This window comes from Columba livia, chromosome 1 (genome assembly GCF_036013475.1).
Source record: "Columba livia isolate bColLiv1 breed racing homer chromosome 1, bColLiv1.pat.W.v2, whole genome shotgun sequence".
Lineage (NCBI taxonomy): Eukaryota > Metazoa > Chordata > Aves > Columbiformes > Columbidae > Columba > Columba livia.
This window is the reverse complement of record NC_088602.1, coordinates 134199239-134223945: the sequence shown is the minus strand read 5'-3', so window position 1 is coordinate 134223945 and position 24707 is coordinate 134199239. Positions and strand designations below refer to the sequence as shown.

General features: G+C 42.1%; 1 protein-coding gene and 1 pseudogene across 35 annotated transcripts in view; both read right to left on the bottom strand.

The window, feature by feature from the left end:
- SOX5 (SRY-box transcription factor 5) overlaps positions 1–24707 on the bottom strand; it is a 732238-nt gene that overhangs the window by 342614 nt on the left and 364917 nt on the right. For 26 of the 35 annotated variants that reach the window (XM_065031395.1, XM_065031486.1, XM_065031443.1 and 23 more), the window contains 2 exons: positions 16458–16611; positions 1162–1325 (listed from right to left, as the gene is read on the bottom strand). The gene's annotated coding sequence lies outside the window, so the exon portion shown is untranslated. The remainder of the gene's footprint in view (positions 1–1161; positions 1326–16457; positions 16612–24707) is intronic. The other 9 variants (XM_065031501.1, XM_065031477.1, XM_065031530.1 and 6 more) reach the window with 1 other exon arrangement.
- LOC135575524 (histone-lysine N-methyltransferase SETMAR-like) lies at positions 1341–16449 on the bottom strand (annotated as a pseudogene).

The following is a 24707-nucleotide window of genomic DNA, read 5'->3' as shown; positions in this document are numbered from 1 at the left end:
CATGTTAATACAGAGGCCTTGTTGGTACCTTAGCTGTGGAAGATGGATATTACTGCCCTGCAGACCTATCTCTGACTGAAATTAAGCCACAGAGAATAGAATTGCATGCTTTCTCGCTGTTTGCCCCCAATGAAATGATGATGGAGCAAAGCTGCCCTCAGTTTTCATGATCTAAAATACATTGTCCCTCCAGTGAGCAGACACAGGACTAGTTGCCCACTCCCACCAAACATGACTTCTCAAGTAACTCACATGTCAGTGCATTTTATACGGACTGTACAAATCATCCTGTATAAAGAAAATAGGAAAGCCCAAGTCTGCCTAGGAACCTGGTACCTCATGCCCAAGAGTGAGTATAAAAAAGAGTGAGTATAAAGAGTGAGTATAAAGAGTGAGTATAAAGGAGCAAGGAAGAAGCTTTAGGGTGGGTATCTGCAACAGAGCTCATTCCCACCCTCATTGCCTTCTTGAAGGGTTCTGCCCATTAGCTCCATAATGTCAGCTTGACATACAGCTGCCTGCAGCTGGCTCAGCCTAGATGGTGCAGGTAGTCTCCCTTTCAGACAAATCTCTAGCGTTTATACACAACATTTCAAAAGGCATGCTCGAATTTCTTAGTGGTTTTTGGTTTTAGTGTGTGTATTTCTGTTGTGTTTGTTTGTGGTTGTTTTTTGTTTTGTCGTGGGTTTTTGTGTTTGTTTGTTTGTTTTGGTGTTTTGTTTTGTTGTTGTTATACATATATATTCTGTAACAGCAACACAGTTTCAGACCAAATTTACTCCAGGAATCGGCTCCAGCAAGGGGTCAAGAGCCAACAACACTTCTCACCTTGATGCAGACCTCTTGCTTAACTCAAATTTCTCCTGATTTACATGGAAATGAGATACAAAGATTTAAGAAACAGTCCTCTTTTACTCTCGAATTCAGATATACTCTGCATATGCATTCATTAACTGTAGGATCGCTGACAAGTGCACCATGACTCTCTGACTTGATTTTGCCAAAAGAGCTATCTTAAAGACCAATAAAACTCCCCAAAACCTGATACTGGTACCTGGCACTGCATCAGTACTTTCAAAACCAGAAGCCACTGATGAATAAGGGTTAGGATTCACATATTAAAACACCTCGAGAAATACAGATTCTGTAGAAGCCTCTTACCTGTGTTAGGCGCTGGAATAAAACTGCAAGTCACTCAATGAACTTGAAAGAAGATCCTTTTTTTTGACTTTCAGCTTGGGATCATCTCCACTCAATTCTGTCACAAACCACACTTGCTCTTCTTTCCAAGGGGCTTCTTACACACCTGCTGTCCCTGAAATCAGCTGTTAAAGGGGAAGAAGTGGTTCGTGAATTGCCGCATTCTGAAGCTCTTTCCCACTCAGAAATATATGCCAGCTTTAAATACTAACTCCCTAAATGATTATTCAACTTCTCTGATGATTTCCTTTTAAGTATCTGTTCAGTTTTGCTTTACATATTGATTTATTTGCATGCAACCAAAAATTAAGAGGAAATACCTACTGTGCCATGGAAAAGGAGAGTCACATACTCAGAAACCCTTTCGCCTGTGTTACACCAAGTCATTAAATCCAAATTACATGGAATGCAAATTCTGTTAGAAATAAATCCCTCAAATGTTCCACCAGCTCCAGAATGTAATTTTTGAAATCTGCTACTATTAAAAGTTCAGCAACAACTGATTTTATGTGCACTACCAGTTATTGTAGCTACTTCCACTCTTCAGTGCAAAAGTAAGATCTAAGCTTTAAATGTGCAGCTCCAAAACTTTGAACTGCTTACCGCCTGTAAAAGAAGGCAACCTATGTAAGGACAAGCTTGTCCTTTCCCATTATTCCTATTACAAGTTCTGTGGAGCAGCTCTTTATCACCTTGTCCTAAAGTGGCACCCCCTTCTTGGAAAAGTCCTCCTGCTTTATAATGAATTGCGAGCCTGAAGTTATCATTCTGTGATACAAAGCAGTGATTCAGTGCATGCAGATAAATGACAGTAGCCTTTGAGTAGAGTCAAAGACTTTATAGCAATTGACTCCACTGTAAAAGTTTTTACTGGGAAAGACTCTGTAGCACCTTTTGGGCAAGTGACTAACCCGTGCTGCTGTTCATTCATGTTATTTATTTGTGGCAAGCAAAGGGTTCACTTCCATAAAAGCCAAATGGACTCCCCTCAGGCTGCACACCAGCACCCTGCAATACTGTTTTACATGGAGTTTCAACTTCTTGCATCACCTGAATACAGAAGAATTTCAGCTTTTATGTTTAAAACTAGTTAAGTTTGCAGCCTTCACTCTAACAAGGGAAAGACTTGCCACACATTTCCAGTGTATTCTAATTAATCAAGAACAAATACAAGACTTTCTCCAACAGTTAGTGCACACTTACGAATTTTAGGGCCTAATTTCATAGCCCAGGTCCCCAGGCCCATGAGACCATTATGCACCTCAATACAGGACACACACCTCTCGCTGACTGGAAAAGGATGTGCAAATAAATGCAAGACAAAACTGATGTGTCAAGAAAAAATAGCGCAGTATTTGGTTACCAGAGTGACATCCACTGGTATTGTAACACAAAAAAGGCGCCAAAGACATCTTTACTCTGCTTTCTGCAGAAGAGGGCAGGGACAGGTAGGTATTGGGGCATTTGCTCCACTCCCAACCCTAATGACGGTGCAGGCCAGGTAGCCAGCAGCTCCTGTAGCTCACATCAGATGAAAATCAGCTACAAATCCACTGAGGCTGGCAAGGAGAAGAATTTACTTAAGTGGCCACAGACCAAACCATCCCTTGCCACCAAGCCTGGCACATGGATTGAAATCAAAGTTTGCCTTTCTCCATAGTCCCTGCATATGCTGCTGAGAAAAAACAAATTGCAAGCAGCTAACTCCTGGGTGGGGAGAACAGGTGTAGCCTAAAAACCTTCCCAACACCACTTCAGCACAAGTGCCTCCCTCTCTGACGCAGCTACGCTGCAGCAGGTGGGAAGAGAAGGCAAGTCCCAGTGAAGCTACACCTGGGGACCAGCAGACTGCCCTGTCTTTCCAGGCAATCCCTCAAAATCGCAGGTGGTTCAGAGCCTGTCTATTGCTTCTTGCTTCCCTCAGCTATCTTCAAAGACTGAAGGGGCCTACAGGTTTTTATAAATCCCGAAGCATCAGCAGCAGGCAAGCATTTAAAGCTGCTCTTGACTTGCTCTCTTTTCAGTAACCATCTTAAAGCTGTGCACCTGTTTCTTTAAGCAAATGAACTAACAAATTCCTCTGATCGTACTTGAGATTTTTTTCCAGTCCTATCCCTTCACTCAGAAGCTCCCTCTTTCTTGGCCCTTACACTGAAACAAGCCGCCAGTGAGAGATTCCTCCTCTGCAGTTCCTACCAAGCATGCAATAGTTTTCATGTATCTCTACCTCACTAACTCTTCATGTCTTTTCACATCACAGATAAGAAACAACATTTTCTTATCTTGCTAAGAACTAGGAACACTTTCCACTTCTGTTACAATATTACCCAGGTCCATAATGCAGGTGGAAAAAAAATGCAAAAATATGGTAGTTTCCTGCCAAATTCCAAGTGACAATTAGGACCACGGCTTTTCAGTGGGTAGTACTCCAAACCATACTGCAAACGAGCAGCTGTGTCAAATATGATGAGACACACAGAGAACACCAGTTATGTCAAGCATGTCTCTCTCCAAAAACCTCAACCCAACCCGCCAAAGATAATGCGGGTCCTTCTATTGACCTTTCCAAAACGCCACTCCAGTTAGGAAGACAAAATCAGAACACAGCAAATTAGGTTCTACTTGCACCTTTGCTTAAGCTTAACTTAAAGAATTGCTTCTGAGAGCTGCCGGGCAGCCGCTGTGCACCAGCACAGAGGTGGCTGCTCCTCAGTACTAGCTGGAATTAAGTAGGGCAGGATACACGATCCTCATTCCAGTAAAGCAGTTCATTATACATAATTAGTCCCACTGATATAAATAGGAAAACAGGTACTTTAAAAAAAGACTAGGGCAGGAGGACATCTACCTTTCTGCAATAAAACCACACAACGAATATATCCAATCTAAGCACACTAGAAGTTACTTTCCAAAAAGCCCAAACAATAACTGCCACCACAACCACATGGATTACATGTTCTTAGCTTATGGAAAAAAAACAGATTAATGTCTTGTATCTTAGGTAATATGATTATGTCTGATTTTTTTTTTAATTTGTGGGAGGTTTTTCCTCCTTAAATAACTAAACTGCAACCAAAAAATAATCAACAATAAAATATCTCACTTTTAACAAAATTTCTGTGCCAGCTCAGATGCGCAGAATAGAAGTCCCAGTTGCTAGAGAGGCTGGACCTCCGAATCAGGCAGAACAGAAACTTAACCTGTTTCTACCACACCACCACTACCGCTGTAGCTCCTGGAGTGTTCTGGCTTCTTATGAATTGTCACAATTTCTTTGAAAGACACAGTTTTTGTTCCAAGACATAGAAACATTTATTTTTCTTTTTAGGCCAGCTTTAATGGTAAATTTGGGGATTACCACTTAATGTTATAAATCCAGATACGCAGTAAATTCTTTCTTTTAAGGTCATTAAAAGTAACTTCCTTGTAAAACAAACTGTAATACTTTCGCTAGGTGATCAGGAATCTTACTCAATTCTTCATTACTATGAGGAGAAATTACACAAAGGAGTAAAGACCAAGAGTGTACCCATATTACCTAAAAAGAAAAAGCCTGGACAGAGGATTGAGAAGCTTGACAGGACTGGATCCCATGGAGATTTTTTTCACTTTTGTAAAATCTGTCTCCTTTCCTTTGATGCCTTTGATTGAAAGGTATTGTGTAAGTGACTCCTGTTTGTGCAGCTCAGAAACATGAGTACCAACAAAAGCCAAAACATACAATTTGGTGTATTTGCTTGCTGACTAAACACTTTTTCTTATATCTTTCTTTGCTTGGAGGGTAAACTGCTAGTTTCAAAGCTGAATGACTGCTTCACTAAGTTGGTAGCAGACTGTTGGTACAGTACAATAATTAAAGGATCTTAGTTCTTACACAATGCTGATAAAACAGAAATCCCTCTCCCTTTTTTCTGGATTACCTTTAGAACTGAAATCAGAGCATGTTAAATGAATAATAATTTGCACCTTCTGTGAATGATAGAAGATTGAATCAAATTTTAACTAGACTCTATTTGTAAATCCCTCAGGATGACATAATTACTATTCAACACATACCTTAATTAGCTGTACACATCTATTTCATAGCATTTAACAGGTTTAAAACAGCTTTTATTGTCTCTTGAATTGATGTTCCATTCTTATCAAAATGAAAATAAACTTGAATTCCCTGAACTGGAAGAAATTTGCTCACAAAGTGAAGAAATTACCTGCTGTCCCTACAGTCAAACAGTTATTTTGTGGGGGTTTTTTAGCAATTTTAATTTTGTTTCACATTCACTAATGGTACAAAGAATTGATAATGCACTGATGTGAATTTTTGTTGCTCCTGCTTCTTTCATTTCAACAAAAAAGATCCCAACAGCACTGTCTGGTAAAAAAAAAAATACATAAATAAATCTGCTCAAACACTCCAACTTTTGCATAGAATTTGAAATTAATACAAGCCAATCTGGGACATAGTTTCTTTTTCTGTTTTGGATTACAGTATGATGTTACCTCTAGAAAGCACTATTGCTAGTGATCCTGCAGCATTTTTGCTCTACCATGGAGCAGAAATAGGCTAAAATTTGGCAAAGCCACCCCTTCAGGTGAAACCAAAGAATTAGCATTTGAGACCTTGATCCTTGTGTTGTGTAAAAGCAGGTACTTGCTCACACACAGAGGCTGCTCTTCAGAGTATTGGGCTCAGCTGATCCACTACAGGCTGCCCAAATTGCAAGCACAACCTTCCATAAAATGCTCCGCTGCTTAATTTTGCTGACAACAAAAGCAAACGACGATGATTATGTGCAGACACATGTGCATGCGGTATGTTTAAATTATTTTGTCAAGCTGCCCCAAGTGAGATTAAAACGTTTACTTAAGTACTTGTTTTACACTCCATGTCATTTGCTTTCTGTTCTCCCTAAAATTTAATGCAAAAGACCGCTTGCTCTTCAGCATGACTTGCTGTTCCCAGGATCAAACTTAAATGAAGCTGCTCAACAGTTTAGGTCCTACCCCTCCCAACCATTCAAAAGTCATCAGCCTAGTACTCAAAATCATAAGATTTGCCATAGTGATACTTAGAAACAAAAAAGACCCTAAAACATACACAAATGCCTTCCAATGCATTTGAGAACCTTTTGTTTTTATCTTTCTCTTGCTTCTTTTGGGTGCCTCCATGGCATATTTTCAAGTTTTTCACTGCAATTCCTTGAAGTAAAAGTTTACATAAGTGAAGGTAGAGATTCACACACATTCATGTAATCTCAAAACTATGAGGCTTTACAAGACACATTATGTATTGTAAGCTTTATGATAAAATTGCAGGCATGGTGTTGGCAAGGTACGCTGTTTCGTCACTGAAACCGAATCAAGTAAAACAAATAAAAATAAACTTATTCAGTCAGGAATGCTTGTCATTTCATAGTTATTAATATGTTTCTTCCAGTGTGCATAGTGGAACTGTAAATACCCAATCATTAAAAAGATAAGGATCATACTTAAATATCAGGTTGATGCAAAAGAAATTACAGTTTCGGACCATGAATTTTAAATCATTATAACTAGGCTGAAACACATCTTTATTAATCAAAATAGGAACCATTACAATCAATGCAGTTTTGCCAATGAGAAATAAGTTTGTTGATTCTTGTAGCGCAAAAATCCGTGCTTAGGGATTCAACAAACTCTTGAAAAGCATTTTCCGCATCCTTCTGGTTGTGGAAATGTTTTCCCTGCAAAGAGTTGTCAAGGTGCTTGAAGAAGCAGTAGCTGGTTGGCAAGAGGTCGGGGGAATACGGTGGATGAGGCAAAACTTTGTAGCCCAATTTGTATGACTTCTAAAGTGTTGGTTGTGCAACATGTGGTCAGGCGTTGTCATGGAGAAGAATTGGGCCCTTTCTGTTGACCAACGCTGGCTGCAGGTGTTGCAGTTTTTGGTGCATCTCATTGATTTGCTGAGCAGACTTCTCAGATGTCATGGTTTCACTGGGCTTCAGAAAGCTGTAGTGGATCAGACCTGCAGCAGACCACGACTTTTTTGGGGGGAAAGTTTGGCTTTGGGAAGTGCTTTGGAGTTTCTTTGCGGTCCAACCACTGAGCTGGTCATTGCCAGTTGTTGTATGTAACCCAGTTTCCATCACACATCACAATCCGATCGAGAAATAGTTTGTTGTTGCATAGAATAAGAGAAGACAACACCTCAAAACAGTAATTTTTTTGATCTTCTGTCAGCTCACGAGGCACCCACTTCTCAAGTTTCTTCACCATTCCAATTTGCCTCAAATGCTGAACAACTGTAGAATGGTCAATGTTAAGTTCTTCAGCAACTTCTGGTGCAGCTGTAAGAGGATCAGCTCTGACGATTGCTCTCAGTTGGTCATTGTCACCTTCCAATGGTTGACCACTATGCTACTCATCTTCAAGGCTCTTGTCTCCTTGTGGAACTTCTTGACCCACCACTGCACTGTGTGTTCGTTAACAGTTCCTGGGCCAAATGCATTGTTGATGATGCGAGTTGTCTCCACTGCCTTATGACCCATTTTGAACTCAAATAAGAAAATCACTCACATTTGCTTTTTGTCTAACACCATTTCTACAGTCTAAAATAAACAGTAAGTAATAAGTCACTAGGAAAAAAAACATTAAGCGAGAAAAGTGCATTCAAAGGATGTATAAAACAATCACATTTATTTCAGAATGTATTCCAATATCCAACGGCAAATTTCAACAATGCAAAAACAGCAATTACTTTTGCACCAACCTAATATATCAATCTGACCCCACATCTTTCTCAGCAGATTTTGGGATAGGTTTTTGTGTGAAGATGCTTTATGCCTTACCAGCTCCTTCCTTTGCACCTTAGTTCCAGCCTAGCCTTGCTGTGGCCTCAGCTGCAGCAACATTCCCAACAAAAGAAAGGTAACTAGGTCCCTAAACTTTTTGCAAACTGTAGAGGTCAGAGCCAACACCTGCAAATCCACTGCATGTATATGAAACTGATTGGAAGTCAGTGCAGGCTGGGAGCAACAAGCTGCTCCGCTCCCATCACGCAAACAACCCACTCTGCAATCTCCTGCAGCAGCGTCTGTCCCCAGGCAGCCCACAGGCTCCTCCCGGACAGCACGCTGCGGGAACCTCATCTTGAGGTGAACAAAAAAGATGGACCTCATGTTGCTGCAACTGCATATCTATCTTCAAATCATTACCCTGGAAAAGAGGAAAGCTATTTGTACTCTCTCCAGTAAACTTGCTCTGTTAGATTTTCCTAACATTGCAATGAAACTTTCCTGCCTGTCGCGTCGGTTACTTCTTTTGTATTGGAAAAACTGCAAATCACAGGGAGAAAAATGCTGCCATATGTAATTACTGCGTAGCATTAGAACAGTGCTGGACAGTCTTTAATTACATAGAGTACTGTTGATATGCATACCAAAAAAAATCATATTGATTACTTATATATCATACTGGAAAGAGAAGTAGTTTGAGCTCTGCCAGCTACCCAGGAAAAACTACAGGAGGCCAGAGAAGGATTTACAATTCTTTTCCGCTTAAATGACATCATCTGTAAGGAAACATGCATTTTGATGGAGTGCATTATAGAAGAACATTGTGGGGGTTTAAAAAAGCATGATAGGAGATCCAGGCAGCAAAGATATTGAGTGTCCTAAACAGGATGGTAGTACCAGCTCATGTGGATCACCCACTACGTTCCGTCTCTAACTGAATCCTACTACCTTATAATACTTAGGCTACATTATTTATTATTTGCATTATATATTATTTGCATTGCAGTATCCCCAGCAAGGCCTCCAGGAAACCCCGTAGGAGTTTTTTCATGTTTGGCTGATTAGTTTTGCAAGTGCATAAAAATATTTCCCTTGTTGCCTGAAACCTTGACTTCAGTGCAGAAATACAGAAAAAGCAGGAAATAAATCTCATCATTCTGCTTTCCATCTCAAAGTCAATAAAATGTTTAAATAATTAACTTATAATAATTAAAGATGAAATTAATAATATGAAGAATGTCTTAAAATTACATTTAGTGTGTCAAATTTGAAAGCACTTCTGTCTAAGTTCTGCGGAAGCCCCAAGTAACTGAAGACCTGTTGAGTGGAGAGCATAGGTATCTGAACCATCAATAGCTGTTTCAAATTTGTATAATATTTCTGTGGAATAGGTGACAATATCAATCAGCCAAGATGGTATCTGTTGTGTATGGCTGTGATTTCACCACGAATGCAGTAACACTTATATTTGAAACTCATTCTGGGAGTAACACTTGGAAAAATAAATTAATGTATATGCTTCTCCAGAAGAAGCAAAACTGACAGAAACACCAAGTTTGCAGTGTTGGGTATTTCTAAACATGAATTATTGTAAGCAGAAATATTGTCTCTACATACTGCATGTTGGCACAATCACAGTTCATTCTTGTGTAAATAATGTGGGATTGCATTACACAAATTGCAAATATGGCACTTAATTTTATTTTAAAAACCCCAACTGATGCAATAGCAGCTACAGCAAAATTGGAATGGTAAATAGGTTAATTTTAATCGAATTTTTCCTTGGGCCTTTCTGACAGTTAATAAAGATACTTTATGGAAGCCATACAATCAGTGACTCTGCCTATGCTAGTTAGGTTGATCCAACCAATTACAACAAGGTCAAAGGAGACTCTACAAACCTACAGCAGGAAAGTGAATACAACTGACTCATCCAAGTGATTTGACTTTATTATTTCCTTTGAAGGATTCTGAAAGAAGAATTCCTGGACTTTGATTATTTTGGACCCGGAATAGCAGCATCATTGGATGGAGAAGTCAGTCCAACAAAGAAGAAAGAGTGGAACAGATTAATTCTTAACAGCCATTTCCTTTGGTGAGCTTGAGCTGGCAGGCTCAAAAAACTAAAAAAGGTCCAAGAGGGAGTTGCCATCTAGTAAGAAAAAGTGAATGGCATATTTGGGATCTGGTAGGCAGAATACATCTGGAAAAAAATTTGGTCTTAAGTCCCAAAATATAGCAGATCTGTGCCCTGATTAGCTTACATTCATCCAAACCTCCTTCTGTGCCCTGTGTTAGATTAGGTTGTGCACACAACCTATTTTCTATTTATGTAACATCTGCTCCGCTTTGAGATTGTGAGCAAGAACATTTCCAGGCTCCAAAGCAGGATGAGATTACAGACTGCCAAACTGAGCTGAATAAAACAAGGCTGGAGCCACAAGATTTAGGTTCAACTCGGATTATTTTAAATTCAAAAAATGTCTCTATTTTGCTCTAACAGAAGTGATTTTCCACATGTATAACTCCTTGCAGTTTCAAGAAGGAAGGGAAACAGAGTGCTTAATTAGTAAAAGTTCATCTAGTGCTGTTCTCTCACATGACCAGAGTGCCAAGTCTTGTGGATATCATGTGTAGTGCCATAATTAAACCTTCAGCCCTGATTATTCAGAGCCTGGAGAGTCATCTAAACTCTGTTGTTTGGACGTGGTGATGTTCTCCTATCACTAGAACAAAGAGGGGAGTCTGAGAAGAAAGGCAATGTCCAAGGTCAGATGATGCCAGTACAAAAAACTCCGACCTTGTGGAAAGGTTTTGTGGACCGAGAGGGGAAAGAAGCTGCAGTGCTGCAGAAGTGGGGGGAGACAGTGAGGACAGCCACGCAGGATCCCCCTGCCCCACGCTCCGCTGGAGATGACCAGTTCAAAAGAAGGGGAAGGAGGGTTCCTTTTCCTACAAAGCAAATAGTGGTGTCTGTGGTAACATCTGCAGTAAAATCAACACTGGTTGATGTGAAAATCATCTTTGTGGGCAGCAAGACCACAATTTGGTCTGCAGCAGCAACAGCCACTATATATGGAAGATCTATTTAATTTTAATATATTTTTTTAAATTGCAGCAGGCAGAAGGTTAAACATCTGAGTGAGATGACTGACAGGACCACAGAACTCTTCTTACCTTCCTGCTGCACTTGGCTTCACTGATCGCATCTCATGCTCACCAGCAAAGTACATGTGAGCTGAGGAGATGCTGCTGCTATAGAACTGACAGTTCAACAGCCCCACCAACACTGTGGGAGCCCATAACCTCACAAAAAGATCTAACTCGAATTCACAAACTGGCCAGATAGTGCTTTACCAGTTTGATTGTCCAAGTATCTTCAGCCAGGTTCAGTGAAATATTGTAATAGTTCGCTTACAGCCTTAAAAAGAAAAAAAAAAAAATTGTTTTAGAAATCTCTCTTTACTTGGCCGCGATTAAGGTTTTTTTCCTTACTTAGAGAAGTCTGCAAGACAAGGATGCCATTCAGCTAACAGGGACTGGCTGCATCAAAAAGCAGCCAGGATTTCTCTCTCCCCCCATTCTTCCCCTCCCCAACACAATAGATCTGAAAACAAAAGACAGATTATTAGGTTTAAGTATGTAGCCCATTCTCCACATACCCCTTCCCCCCTCCTCCCACCCCTTCTTCAGCACATCTGGTAACCATGTGTGGCAAGTGCTAATGAAGACTTTCCTGAGCGAACTACAATTAGTTCCGACTGCTGTTCGCCTCTCTCGGCTCTACCGAGGATAAAAACCAACACAACGCAAAACAAAATCTTCCCTTCACTGTTCCTGAAACCTCCTCTTGCCCCTGGGATTCGCCCCCCTCATCACGCTGCTGAAATTAAAACAAAAAAAGAGAGTAAGCAAATACTTTAAGGCTCTCTTCCGACGGAATTTTTTTTCTATTTTAAATCAGCGTTTTATTCATTTTGATTGAACACGACAGGCAGGCAACAGTGTTTCTATGATCCTGTCTACAATAGAGAATTGTTAAACAGATGTCCATTTTTTTTTCCTTCTAGCTTGGCAATATTATACACATAGCAGTTTTATCTGCTTGAGCAGATCAAATTTGCGTGTGTGTGTGCGCGCGCGAGCGTGTGTGTTGCCATTTGGAGTGATTAGAATAAGCCGCACAGAGGCAAGACGTATTGTGCACAATTAAGCCCATCTCCAGACCGCACATTTTTGTTTACTCTTGGTCTCTTCCCCTCTCCCCAATCAAGCTACTAATAGAGCTGTTTCAAGTTTCAACAAGGACCATATTAACTGCCGGTCTCCACATGAAAGAGAATGCCAAACCCCAGCCTCTCCCCAAGATCTAAGCGTCAGCCTCCCTGTCCTCCTTTACATTTCTCTCTGAAAACGCTGTGGCCCTCACCTTCGATATTCCTCATGATTCCCCCAAGTAGAGACTCTCAGCGCAACGTAAAATTTCACAGCGTGAGACTTTACACATTCTTTGTCATGTCTCTCAGCTGTGTCACGCAACATGATTGCCACTGACCAACCTCTACTTGAAAGTATGTTCCCACTAAACAAACAATCCGGATAATTGCTGTAGAAGTGATGATATCTGCATACATCATATTTCAATTATACCTTATTCACGCAAAAAATGGCTACAACCCTCCTACGCCTTTTGAACAGCTCTGTATATTGAAATGCAAAAAACTAAGTTCTAAAAGCAGAACAAAAGCAAAACTGATTCTTTAAAAGGAGTTATTCTCTTAAAATACACACGTATCTACTTGCCAAATGATTTCTCAGAGAAGATGATAGGCTGGAGTAATGCAGGGAGGGAGGAACAAAAGGGGTTTTAATCATGGTTCGGATTAAAGAGTTGTATAACAATTGCTCTCCCTCCAGGCATATATACTGTACACGCTCACTGTAAATGATCAGCATTTAAAGAAACAAAGTGCACCATGCAGCATTTAACATAAAGACAGCTGCATATATATTAACACTTTATTAATCAAAAGACACTGGCTATCTTTCTCACTCACGATACCAGAAAACAGCACTAACGCACATGAGACCAACAGCCAAAGCTGGGTAGGAATGTTGCTTCTCCCCTAGCCCACCTTTAAGTACATAAAACCCACCAAAAAACAAACAAACAAACAAAAAGGCACAAGACTTTTTCTAATTTGAAGGCCTCTTTTTGGACAAAAAATATTGCTTCATCTCCACATAGTCTTGTTTTCCTGTACACCAAGCAGGGAGTAGAGCAAAGCTGTTGCACTCCTAGCAATATTTTTCTATAAAACATAAATTTTACACTTTGAAGAAAAGGCTAATTCTACTGGTAATGAATACCAGTAATAACTTAATGAGTCACCGCAGTACACGCTTTAAGGAGGAGCTGGTGCTAATGCGTGAATAATTATTGACACAATTAAGTGCCCAACACTGGGCCTGTTAAACTGCTTCTGGCACGTGAGGGCTCCTTAACGGCTCTGCAGTATCGTACAATGACCCTAAAAGGTTTTAAAGTGCATAGAGCTCCCCTTTGCTACTGCAAGGGATCCTCAGATCTCAACACTGTTCCCCGCCAGATAACGCTGAATTGCCAAGGATTTACATCCCATGTGGGGTTTTGCCCTGTTGCCCGGCTGAATAATTAGCTATTTACCGATTCAGTAAACAGTAAGCTCACCCTTTGACCTGCCCTGGTATAGACTGTCTGGTCCGTAACCCTGCCGGGGGCTTCCGCCTGCCTAATGGCCCCTCTGTGAGCTGAGGCTGCTGCTGGAAACCCGGCTGCTCCCTTCCCGCCGGTGGCTCCGAAGGGCAGGACCCCAGCGCTACGCCAGCCATCGAATCCCCAGCTCAGTGGCCAGTGGGGGGGCATGGGGGTTGGAATTAATGCCCAGCTCACTCACCTACAAAAACTTGCTTGAAATTGAAAAAGAGTACTCGGCACCAAAAAAACTTCCTGGGTGAAACACCACCAAGCTGTCTCATCGCACTGTATGTCCAACTGACCTCACCACACATGTGCGCCCACCTCAAGAAGCTCAAGCTCCCTCGGCCCCCTCGCGCACACTCAGCTTCTCTCTCTATTTTACGATGTGTGTGAACAGACAGATGTCCCAATTAAACACCAACCAAATCTTGGGCCCCGTCGTGCATACCATGCTTATCTCTGACAAGTTCAGCAGAATTGCCAGAGATATTTGCGAGGCAGTATTATCATCGGGAAAGCTGTAAAAAAGTCACCTCTGGCAAACAACTCTCGACCATGTTTCACAAGAAGAGCCTTCGTGTCCTCTGAATGGACGGCGCTGTCTCTAAGTCGAAAGGCCCTGCCAACATGCCTCATCAGTTACCTGAAGCGACATATGCATGCACACAAAAATTGACCTTTTTTTTCTGTCATCCTGAACTCCCTCTGACCTTTCCCGTGCTATTCCAGCATGCGCATAGGTCCATCAGATGGACAAATAGGCAGATGGGCAAGCAGACAGAGCAGAATATTTTATGCTAAAATCTGCACCTCCCCAGTGCTGCATCCACAGTGTTATCACTGAGGGAGCCCCCAGATCAGGGTTAATAAGGGAAAGTTTGAGTGTGCAATGCCGTGGTCGCACACTAGCTGCAAGGCAGCTATCGTGTTTGAGATGCTGCTCACAGAAGGAGAAAAAGAGAAGGATTCTCTGGGATGGCACAGCATTGCTGTCCTGGTCCTGCCAATAGGAGGACACTGTCAGTGGGAGAGATGGCAGCAAGAACAGTTATGAGGAAGTGGGTAATTAAGTGAGTTATAATCAAATTCTGCAGGCAACTACCCTGTGAAAGACCACGTGGCAAAAAGCTGGCTGGTCACTACAGTGTGCGAGTCTCCTGCGCTCCAGAGCTGCTCCAATGTAAGACACCATTCCACAAGGAGGAAGGACGGACAGACAGACAGGGCTGACAGACAATGTCTGCAAGGGGCTGTCAGAGAATCCTCCCTCCTTCTGCCACAGTATCCCTATCTGGCTTTAGCAAAGCCATCAATCACTCTGCATTTCCTCATCTGAAAAATGCAAATAAAGATGCTACTGTCTTTGCAGGACATTGTAGGCACATATTCACTTTAAAACCACATGTTGTACTGTACATAACAAACAAGAACAGGAAAACCTGACTGACCTGAAAAAAACATATCCTGAATTAGAAACTAGCAAACACAGTCTAATACTTCTAACAAAAGAGAAAGCTTGAAAGGGAAATATTTCTTCAAAAAATAAATGGCTTAATTCATTTCCAGTTATCAGGTAACTGGAGATACACATTCCAGTCCTTCTTCCTGACAGACACCACAGGCCAAAACCCAGCTTACTGGAACCTGGAACACAGCTACTGGTTGACCACATCCCACATGATGACACATTGCCACTTCCACCACACTTCCCACAACCTGAGGCCCTACCTGAAACACTAGGAATCAGTGTAAGTTGGGAAGAAGATTGGCAGCATGCATTATGAACTTCTGAAGTGTACAGTAAAGAAATCAAGATTTACTGGGGGCCACATGAGGACAAGGTGGACTTTGCAACAGCTTCGCAGTTTGTGCACCCATCCTAAGAAGAGCATCCCGTTCAAGCTGTATGTCAGGCAGGCATCACGTAATCCCTGTGACCACACCTGGGAGCAGCAACTGGGGAAGAGACCCTTACTCCACCTCCATTTTAGAGCCAGGCACCTGTAAGTCTGGCTTTTACAGACACCAAATTCCTTTCAAGGATTTAGTGTCTATTTAGTTATAAAGGCAGGGACTCAGAAACAAACCTAAACACCTTCAGGATATAGTCAGGAGTTGGCCACAAATCATCACCTCACCAAGAGAGGTCCCACAGTGCACTGCACAGTAGCAATGCAATGCACCTTCAAAAGTACTTCTGCTTGTCTGGGAATAAAAATATAAATAAATAAATAAATAAGCTGCATGAGCTATTTGTGGAAAAAAATCTGGGGCTATTTTTTGTTGTTGTTGTTGTTCAAAGGCAAAAAGTTACGGAGTGGCAAAGTAGTAAGTGGGCTTTGTCACTTGGAAATCAATGAGCTGCCAGCGAGTTTCACTCGTAGCTGTATCATGCCAGCTTAATGGCACCAGATCCTTCCTAAACAGCTCTTGACCTCCTGCCCTGACTTGCAGCAGGAGACAGCTGCTCTAACAATAGTGGTCCTGCAAAGCCATCTCATAAGAGTTTGTGTGGTGGCATTTGGGCAGGACTTCACCGGCCCTCTGCTGAGCGGCCAGTGCTGCCCAGACCCAGCCCTCAGTAACTTCCAGGCTGCCCTTTCTTTTCTGTCACAAATCAAACGTGCAACAAAATATTGCCACATCCCAAGGGTATATTGACACAACTGGGACTTCAACCCCAAATTTGCCTTGCATTTTTCAAATGGCTTTATTTATCTTAAGATAGAGTGCATGTACTTTACCAATAGGCTTAGGTCCTGATCCAGAGGCCAGACATGTCAGTGAATATACTGGACACTGTGTTGCCTGAGGACGGGGTCCCTCCTGAGGTTCTGACCTGCGGTTCAGCTGCAACCAGAGCCACAGAACCCCGAGACACTTGCAGAATTAGTCCCCCTAAAAAAAGAAAGAGATGATGAATTTTTTATGACTTGCAGTGCTAAACGTATGTTTTGAAGTTAGCTGGTGTGAAAACTGCAAGGAGAAGGAATCAAACTTCAGGCTGTTGGTCATAGGTTTTCATAATGTGGAGCAGAAAAAAAACAGACATTGTGTTTGCGTTCTATTTCTGGGTCTTTTAAGCTGTAACAGCATGAGTGGTATTTGCATCAGGAGCTACCATATATCATTGCAAGCAACATATGCATAGATGGAAAAAAGATGACGGCAGCAGCAGGTTCAGTGAAATCTCAGGATCTCTCTGTGATAGGGACCTGCTAAAGGTTTGGTTTTATTTAGCGTAGCTTAAAATGTCATTGGCATATGTGTTTCTCAATTAACACCAATTTAATACACTCCAGAAGTGTTCTATTCTGAGCGCAGGCTTCAGAGTTTACAAAGGATCTAACCTGACATTTCAGTACAGGATATCCAACCCCATTTACAATCAGGAAAGCACATTCTGAAGGCTAGATTTTTTTTTTCTTTGACACTGTGTAATGTTGCCTTTAATGATAAATACAAAAGTCAGAAAATCCTAGCAAACGGTGCTGTAGTATGGAAATTATGAATCCCTCCAACCACTATGAGTCACTCATATCCCCAGATGAAATTGTGCCTCACAGTAAATGCAGAGATTCAGCAAGTGGATGGTTGATTTTCATCCTCAGTGCCTCTACTGATGCCGTACATTTTGTTAAACAACAACTCATTTGACAAACTGTAACTCACCAATAGAACAGATTCTAAGTATATTAAAAAAAATAACAAAACAAAACAAAAACCCCCACAAAAAATCCAACAAAGCCTAAACACAATGAGAAGTAGCCAATAACCCTGAAAATCCTGGGCTTTCTGTCAAAAATCTGAAGAGAGAAAGATGCTCTGGTGACGGATCCCTAAACGATAAATACAGATGTCCAACAGGATCCCAGAAAACAACTACCAAAAAGCTAAAGGATTATTTATTAACCAACAGAATGAATAAAGAATAGGAAAGTATCATTTGATATGAACTTTACACAGAATTTGTGAATGTCTACAATCTATTTAAGAACAGCACCCAGCATTATTAATATTGATTTTGGAATATACTGTTCACTAGATGCAGTGGGCCAAATTCAGCCCTGATGAAACCACTAACTTTAGAGAAACTGTATGAGACAGAAATATCTCTCTTCAGATCTAGTCAAGTGTTTATTCTGAAATCAATAACAACACAGCGTACCTTCTAAAAACGTTAGAAAAAAAGGTTAAAGTAAAGTGTTTCAAACTTAGGAAATACTGGCATTTAACTTGCCCATTAATTCTGTCCTGTTTTGTGTCCATCCTCTCTGCTGAAGAGGGAAAACCAGCCCAGGTTCTTGCAGTTCAAAAGTGTATCACAGGGCATTCACACAAGAGGGCAGAAGTGTGATTGGAGGAACAACCTGAATTTGCCTTAATTGTCAATGTTTGGTTTTGCAATTTGCTTTAAACATTGTTTTTGCATGAACTTTCCTCCTTTTCTGAAGGTAAAAGAAAAAAAAAAAAGATAAAAACTAAATATATTACATACAACCACTAACAGCTTTCCAAATCACACCTCCCTGGCGAGGCTGAGCCTCTGGCCCTCTGCACAGGAGTCTACCATTTGAGCTTCAGGGTAGGAGCTGGAGTCTGCAGAAAATAAGGTACAGTCTGGTCTGTAGCCAGGAGACTTCACCACTTTTTCTCATTTCCCAGCTACATTGGTGTGTAAACTCCAGCCAGCGTCAGCCTAGGGAGGGAGACAAGGGGAAACGGGATGTCCACAGAGGAGGCTGGGACAACACATGGTCCCCGTCCTGTGGCAGGTCCAAGGGTGCCCAGCATGGGATGTGCTGCAGGAACGGAGGTGGTTTGGTGCCGGCTGAGCTGGCTGATGTTGTGACACTGAGACACACTGCCTAGACAATGACAGCAAAATGGTGACTTTTCATAGGCTTGGATCACCACTGGGTTTGAACTGAGCCTCAGAGCATGACAGGGTTGTACTTCCGAAAACTGGATTTTTTTTTTTACTAATAAATTTTAAACAATGCTGAAGACAGAACAAACGTTAATGCTTTTTAGTCCAAGAGGTTCTTTTAAAACTCACTAAGGCAACCTAAGCGCAGCAGACTGTTACTGTCTCGTGCAATAAATAATTTGGAAGAATCTTTCTTTGTAACAACATTCTCACCTACACATTGTCTAGAGCATCCGTGTTTGCATATACCCATACACATAAAAACATCCTTGAATACACACTGTTGGAAAGACTTCATTCTGAGCATGACTTGCCAGGAAACCTGGAAAATTCTGATATATAACAGGATAATATTTAACAAGGTGCACACATTCAAAATGAGAATTTAATGCTGAATTCAATCAGTAATGCATGTTTTACTCTGCGAAACAGAGAGCACTGAAACTCAAAATGATTATCCAAGATCTTTCTTCTTTAAAATCTTGTGCTTCAAATTCTTCTATTCCTGGTTCCAGTGCAAGCCTAGAGTTTCTCATGGTGTTCTGGTCCTTTGAAAACTGAACTCAAAGGACAAAACTCATTCACCAGGCACCCAGGAGAGCATTTGTACCACTTAACTTGAGGCATCTAACTGTTCATAGAGTCAGCGGAGGTTCCTAGCATGGCTGCTCTGAAGCCCCCTTTGGATGACCCTGCTTGTCTCTATTGACTGCATAGATGACTTTGTCTTCTAATTTAGGTACCCAATTTAGATGAGGTTACATGGTGTGATAATTTCATGCTCAATCCCTCCTATAGTACACTTATACATGCAGAATCATAGAATAATTTGAGTTGGAAGGGATCTTCAAAGGTCATCTATTCCAACCCTCCTGCAATGAGCAGGGGCATCTTCAACTAGATCAAGTTGCTCAGAGCCCCATCCAGCCTGGCCTGGAATGTCTGCTGGGATGGGGCATCTACTACCTCTCTGGGCAACCTGAGGCCAGTGTTTCACCACCCTCAGTGTAAAAATGTCTTCCTCATGTCTAGCTTGAATCTCCCCTCTTTTAGTTTAAAAACCATTACTCCTTGTCCTGTTGTAACAGGCCCTGTTAAAACATCTGTCTACATCTTTCTTATAAGCCCCTTCTAAGTATTGAAAGCAGCAAAAAGGTCTCCCTGGAGCTTTCTCCAGGCTGAACAACCCCAAGTCTCTCAGCCTGTCCTCACAGCAGAGCTGTTCCAGCCCTCTGCTCATCTTGGTGGCCTCCTCTGGACCGTCTCCAACAGGTTCATGTCTTTCCTGTGCTAAGTGTTCCAGAGCTGGATGAAGGACACCAGGTGGTGTCTCCCCAGAGCAGAGAAGAGGGGCAGAATCACCTCCCTTGACCTGCAAGCCAGGCTGCTTTTGACGCAGCCCAAGATACGATTGGCCTTCTGGGCTGCAAGTGCAACACCGCCAGCTCATATTCGATCTTCCATCCACCAGTATCCCCAAGTACTTCTCCACAAGGCTGCTCTCAATCCCTTCATCCACCAGCCTGTGTTGATACTGGGGGTTGTCCTGATCCAGGTGCAGGACCTTGCACTTGGCCTTGTTAAACTTCATGGGGTTCACATAGGTCCACTTCTCAAGCTTGTCAGTCTAGTCAATCACAAGCTAACTCAATCTCAAATGACTAGGGTCTGAGTTAAATTCATGTTTTAGTTAAAAATGGGCTTAAGTGCAGATCTAGATGCCCTCAAACTCTAAGAATCAAAGATCTTATTTTAGATGCGAATTTCTCTGACCTATCCATAGCTTTGTCTGGAAATTTGGATTATTCTTTTCCTAAAACAAGCTATTAATATAAACCAATTGTCCAATGGTTCCTTATTTGTTTTATTGCAATGATACGGAAATTTAACATCCTCATTTTTGAGCATTCAGTTATCATTACTGAACCATTTTTATGTTATATTTCGTAAGCAGCAGAGAACTTTACAGAAGTATTAACACAAATACCAAGTCTGGCATTTGTATATCACTGCTCATTAAAGCATCACCTCCCTTCCTTCTTTCCATCCAGCTCAAAACACATAGGATTGGGAAATGAGCAGGCAACTACATCCCGTTAAAGCTGCAAAGAAAATCCGCCCAGCACAATGCAGTTATCATATTGAACCAGGCAAAGGGCATGCCTCTGTGCAAGCTCTCCATCTGTGCTGGAGGTACAGCACCTGAAAGGGTTAAGAGAGTGAGGAGAGCTTTCAGAAATACCCAGAAACAAGGATAGCTGCAGGGCGTGCTCAGTTTGTTTTGAAGATGTGTTGCTCTAACACAGTGGTTCACTGGTTGAGTATACTGCTATTTGATATCCTGCTAGACAACTCCGTGGCTGGAGTTTTTGTGTCAGAGCAGTTAAGCTTTCCATCAGGGATGTTCGCTTGGGTGTTGATCAAACCCTGGGCTTGTCTGCACAGGCAAGCCCACGGGACCGGCTGCGGCGGGACTGCGCTGAGCACAAGCCCTGTGCGTTCCCCCTTCCCGGGCTGCCCAGGCGAGGGGCAGCCCCACCAGCACCCCAGGGGCACGCTGCACCCCATGGGGAATGCTCGCCACACCCCGCAGAGGAGAACGGAGCACAGAGACTCGTCCACTACGTGTTCACACACGGCTTCTCCTGATTTCTAGCCTAAGTTACTCCTGCTCCAAACAGCCCCTTCCTTTTGCATCCTTTCATGCTGCTTTCTCGGGGCTTTAACTTTTTTCTTTAAAATCAGAAGGCAGGTGTGTAATATGCCCTCTTTAAGTCAATGCCTATCCTCCTTCTAGAAGAACAGGAGAAGGAGTTCCATCCTGCCAGTCTCCTCTGCACCCATTCAGCTTGGTTCCTGAAAACGGGCAAATTCTCCCAGAGTGCTTCACAAATCTCCCCTCTTTGTCTCTTCGTATTGAATTCATCCATATGTTTCATGACAGAAAATCTTGCCTCTCTAGTACATTGTCAGGACCCATTTTGACCTCTCAGCACTTATAACTGAGGTGCTCTAATGTTATCTTTGTCCATAATAAAACTGACTGCTCTTTGCTTCCTGCCTTTTCACCGAAAAGGACTTTTCTTTACGTCCTAAAGTAACCACATTTCCTAATGGCGTCCTGTGAGTGACTTTATACAAAACATTTCAGCACTTAATAAATCGTATCCCCAGTTGTTCCCTGACCACTACTTTGCAAACTCTTCCTAAGGAGGAAAAACAATCTAATTAGTTAATCTTTGCACAGTACTTTGAGATGAAAAGTGCTATGTCTGTTTAAACATTCTCACAGCACCTGCTGCACTGCTTTTGGTTCAGTCTCCCAAACCGATCAGGATCCAACATCGGCCCCCATGGGAACCATCCCAAAGAGGCCTGGCCACCACCTTCACTTTCTGCCTTGTTAGGATGCTCCTCAGATGACATCACTCCCCACACACACATCAATATCCTTTCCAGAAAGAAAATATTAAAAAACCCTCCAAATCCTAACTCTGTAGTTTGGCTGCATACTACAGACCTTTTTCTATAAATAAACACGCTCAAAACTCTCAGTGTTTTGGGGACAGACCCTGAACCCTTTACACATATACTCATTAAGATTCAGTTGCAGCAGCACTGCTGGAGGAACGGTGGACTGTTGGGATAAGGGAGTCACAGCACAAAACATGTATAATTTTGAAATTTTCACTACTATGCAAACCAGCTGGAAAGTTACTAAAACACGATAAAAGTAGCAACAACTTCTAATCAGTGCACCTCTTTGGGTCTGGAAGGGAGTTTGGTGAAGAAAAAAATCAGTAAGAGCAAGAACAGCTCTCTGATTTACAACACAAAACATTAATTACATAAATTAATCAAAGGACAATTAATATCTTGTAAAGTAGCAGGAAATTCAGACCCCGCTTGTGCCACACATGCAATGGGTTTGGAAGCTGGCTAGACCCCACATCGTGTGGTTTTTATTGCTGAGGAGCTGGTATTATTTCTCTTTCATCCAATGCCTTTGCTTTTTGTTTTCTGCTTTTCAACGAGGGTTGCGGTTGTTTCTAACCCATATGTCTCTAGTTTTGAGCCGCGTGGTTTGCCCCCTCTGTCTCTCATCATTGCTTTTGGCCCAGTTTCTTGACAGGAAATGCGAGATTTATTTTATCTGGCCTGAACTACATTGTTCCTTCCTGACTACTGGTGTTACTTCACTCCAAATGACATGGCTTTGCGCTTACTGCCTGCGTAAGGTCAAAGCCTGAGGGGAACAGGCACATTTAAGAGCAACGGTGAGAGAAGAGGATAAGGCTTCAGGTCAAGAAAAGAGAATAAAAGGCAGAAGGGAGAAATGGTAAGCAATTAAGATGTGATGTAAAAAGTTTTGGTTTAGAGGAGACCTCCTGTTTTCCTTCAGACAGCAAGAAGCTGAACTGCTGCTACAGAATAACTCTTGGACACAGATCCAAGCCAAGCTAGCATTGCTGATGTTATCAATTGAAACATGACATTGCCAGGTAATTTAGGTCATAAATTCAAGGGGAAAAAAAAGCAACAAACAGTTACCAAAATTGATACAAGATTTTTTTTAAATGTTGCTGAAGTTTTTTGGTCTTTTTTCTGGTTGCTCAGCAGAACAAGCAGTGCAGAAATGTGAAATACATCCACAGTTGGAGGAAAGCAAGCTGAACACAAATACATAAATGCTGAATACCAAACATCAGTTCCTCTGCCGCTTGTAGAAGGATTTGTGAATCATTGCCTGGTGTCATTAAGTACACAGTATATTAAGTTGTAAAAAGTGGGGCAGGATCTGTGCTGGGCATCGCAGCTCTGCTGAAACCCATGGCACTCAAGGTACCCAAAAGAAGAACAGCCTTGCAGTGCCAAACTGCTTTTTGACTCAAAGGGCTAAAACCCCCATCTCTCCTCACATACCTGACCTAGAATGAATCCAAAGCAACAAACAAAGCTTATTGTCCAGCCAGCAGAGGCACATACCTTGCCAGCATCCCAGCCAGCAGTGCGTTTACTCTGAGCAGGGAATGCAGCTTCAGCCTGCCCACTTATGTGCTTTTATCCATGAAACTGGACTGAAGTAAGTCATTCACAGCTTCAGATAAGCACAGAGGTAATGGGCACTTTTGCCTAAAACATACCCAAACACTAGAATAAGTACCTTTTTCAGAATGAATCCTTTATCTTAGGCTGATCTTGAATTTTGTTTTGTAAGACACTTCTGACAAAGTCATCCCCCACAGCATTTTTATCCCTGATAGTTCGTTCAGAAGGAACTCAAATGCCTGCTGAAAGCCTGCAGTCACAAATTAGCTACTAACCAGTATGCCTACTGAACCTCAAACACCTTTGGATAACTCTGCAAGTTCTAGTGCTTTCTACTGATATCAGACAAAGCAAACTGTTCAGGATGGGGCCACAGGCCTGGGAGAAGAAGGCAAGGCTGGCAATTCAAACAACCTGAATAGACACTAACAGCACTGCAAGTCAATAGCAAAAACTGGTCCACACTCTCTCACGGGAGTCTTTTGCCACCTCCAACACTAAGGCGTGTTACTGTGTCAGTACTACATCCCTGCACCCAGTGCTGTCTGGCTCTGTGGGGTGCAAAAAGCCAACGCTCAGCTGCGGGATGCTCTGATCTGCACAGATGAGATCCTGAGCAACATCCCAGGTCTCTGCTTCCCAAGCATCACATCATGCTCCCACACAGAGCCAGCCAGCTTCCTCTCACCTGAGGGAAAATGTTTTCTGTACCAGCTGGAAGGTGGTGTCTGGGAGATGGTTCTTGCTTCTCATCCCAGAAAGACAAGGATTGAGCACACAGATTCAAATAGCTCATTTACTTGGTCACAGCTCAGAAAAGGGTCTGAAAAATGTCATAACTGGTACAGGGAAGAGCATGGGATCAAGTGGCTGCAAGCTGGGTGGGGCAGGGCTTCCCCTTTCAGCAGCAGGAGGTTGTCACATTGGCACTGAATTGGACCACTGCAAGGCAAGGTGGGTAGAGCAGAGATTGTCCTTTGCCTTTTGGGGTCCGAATTTCCAGTTGAGGTGTCGA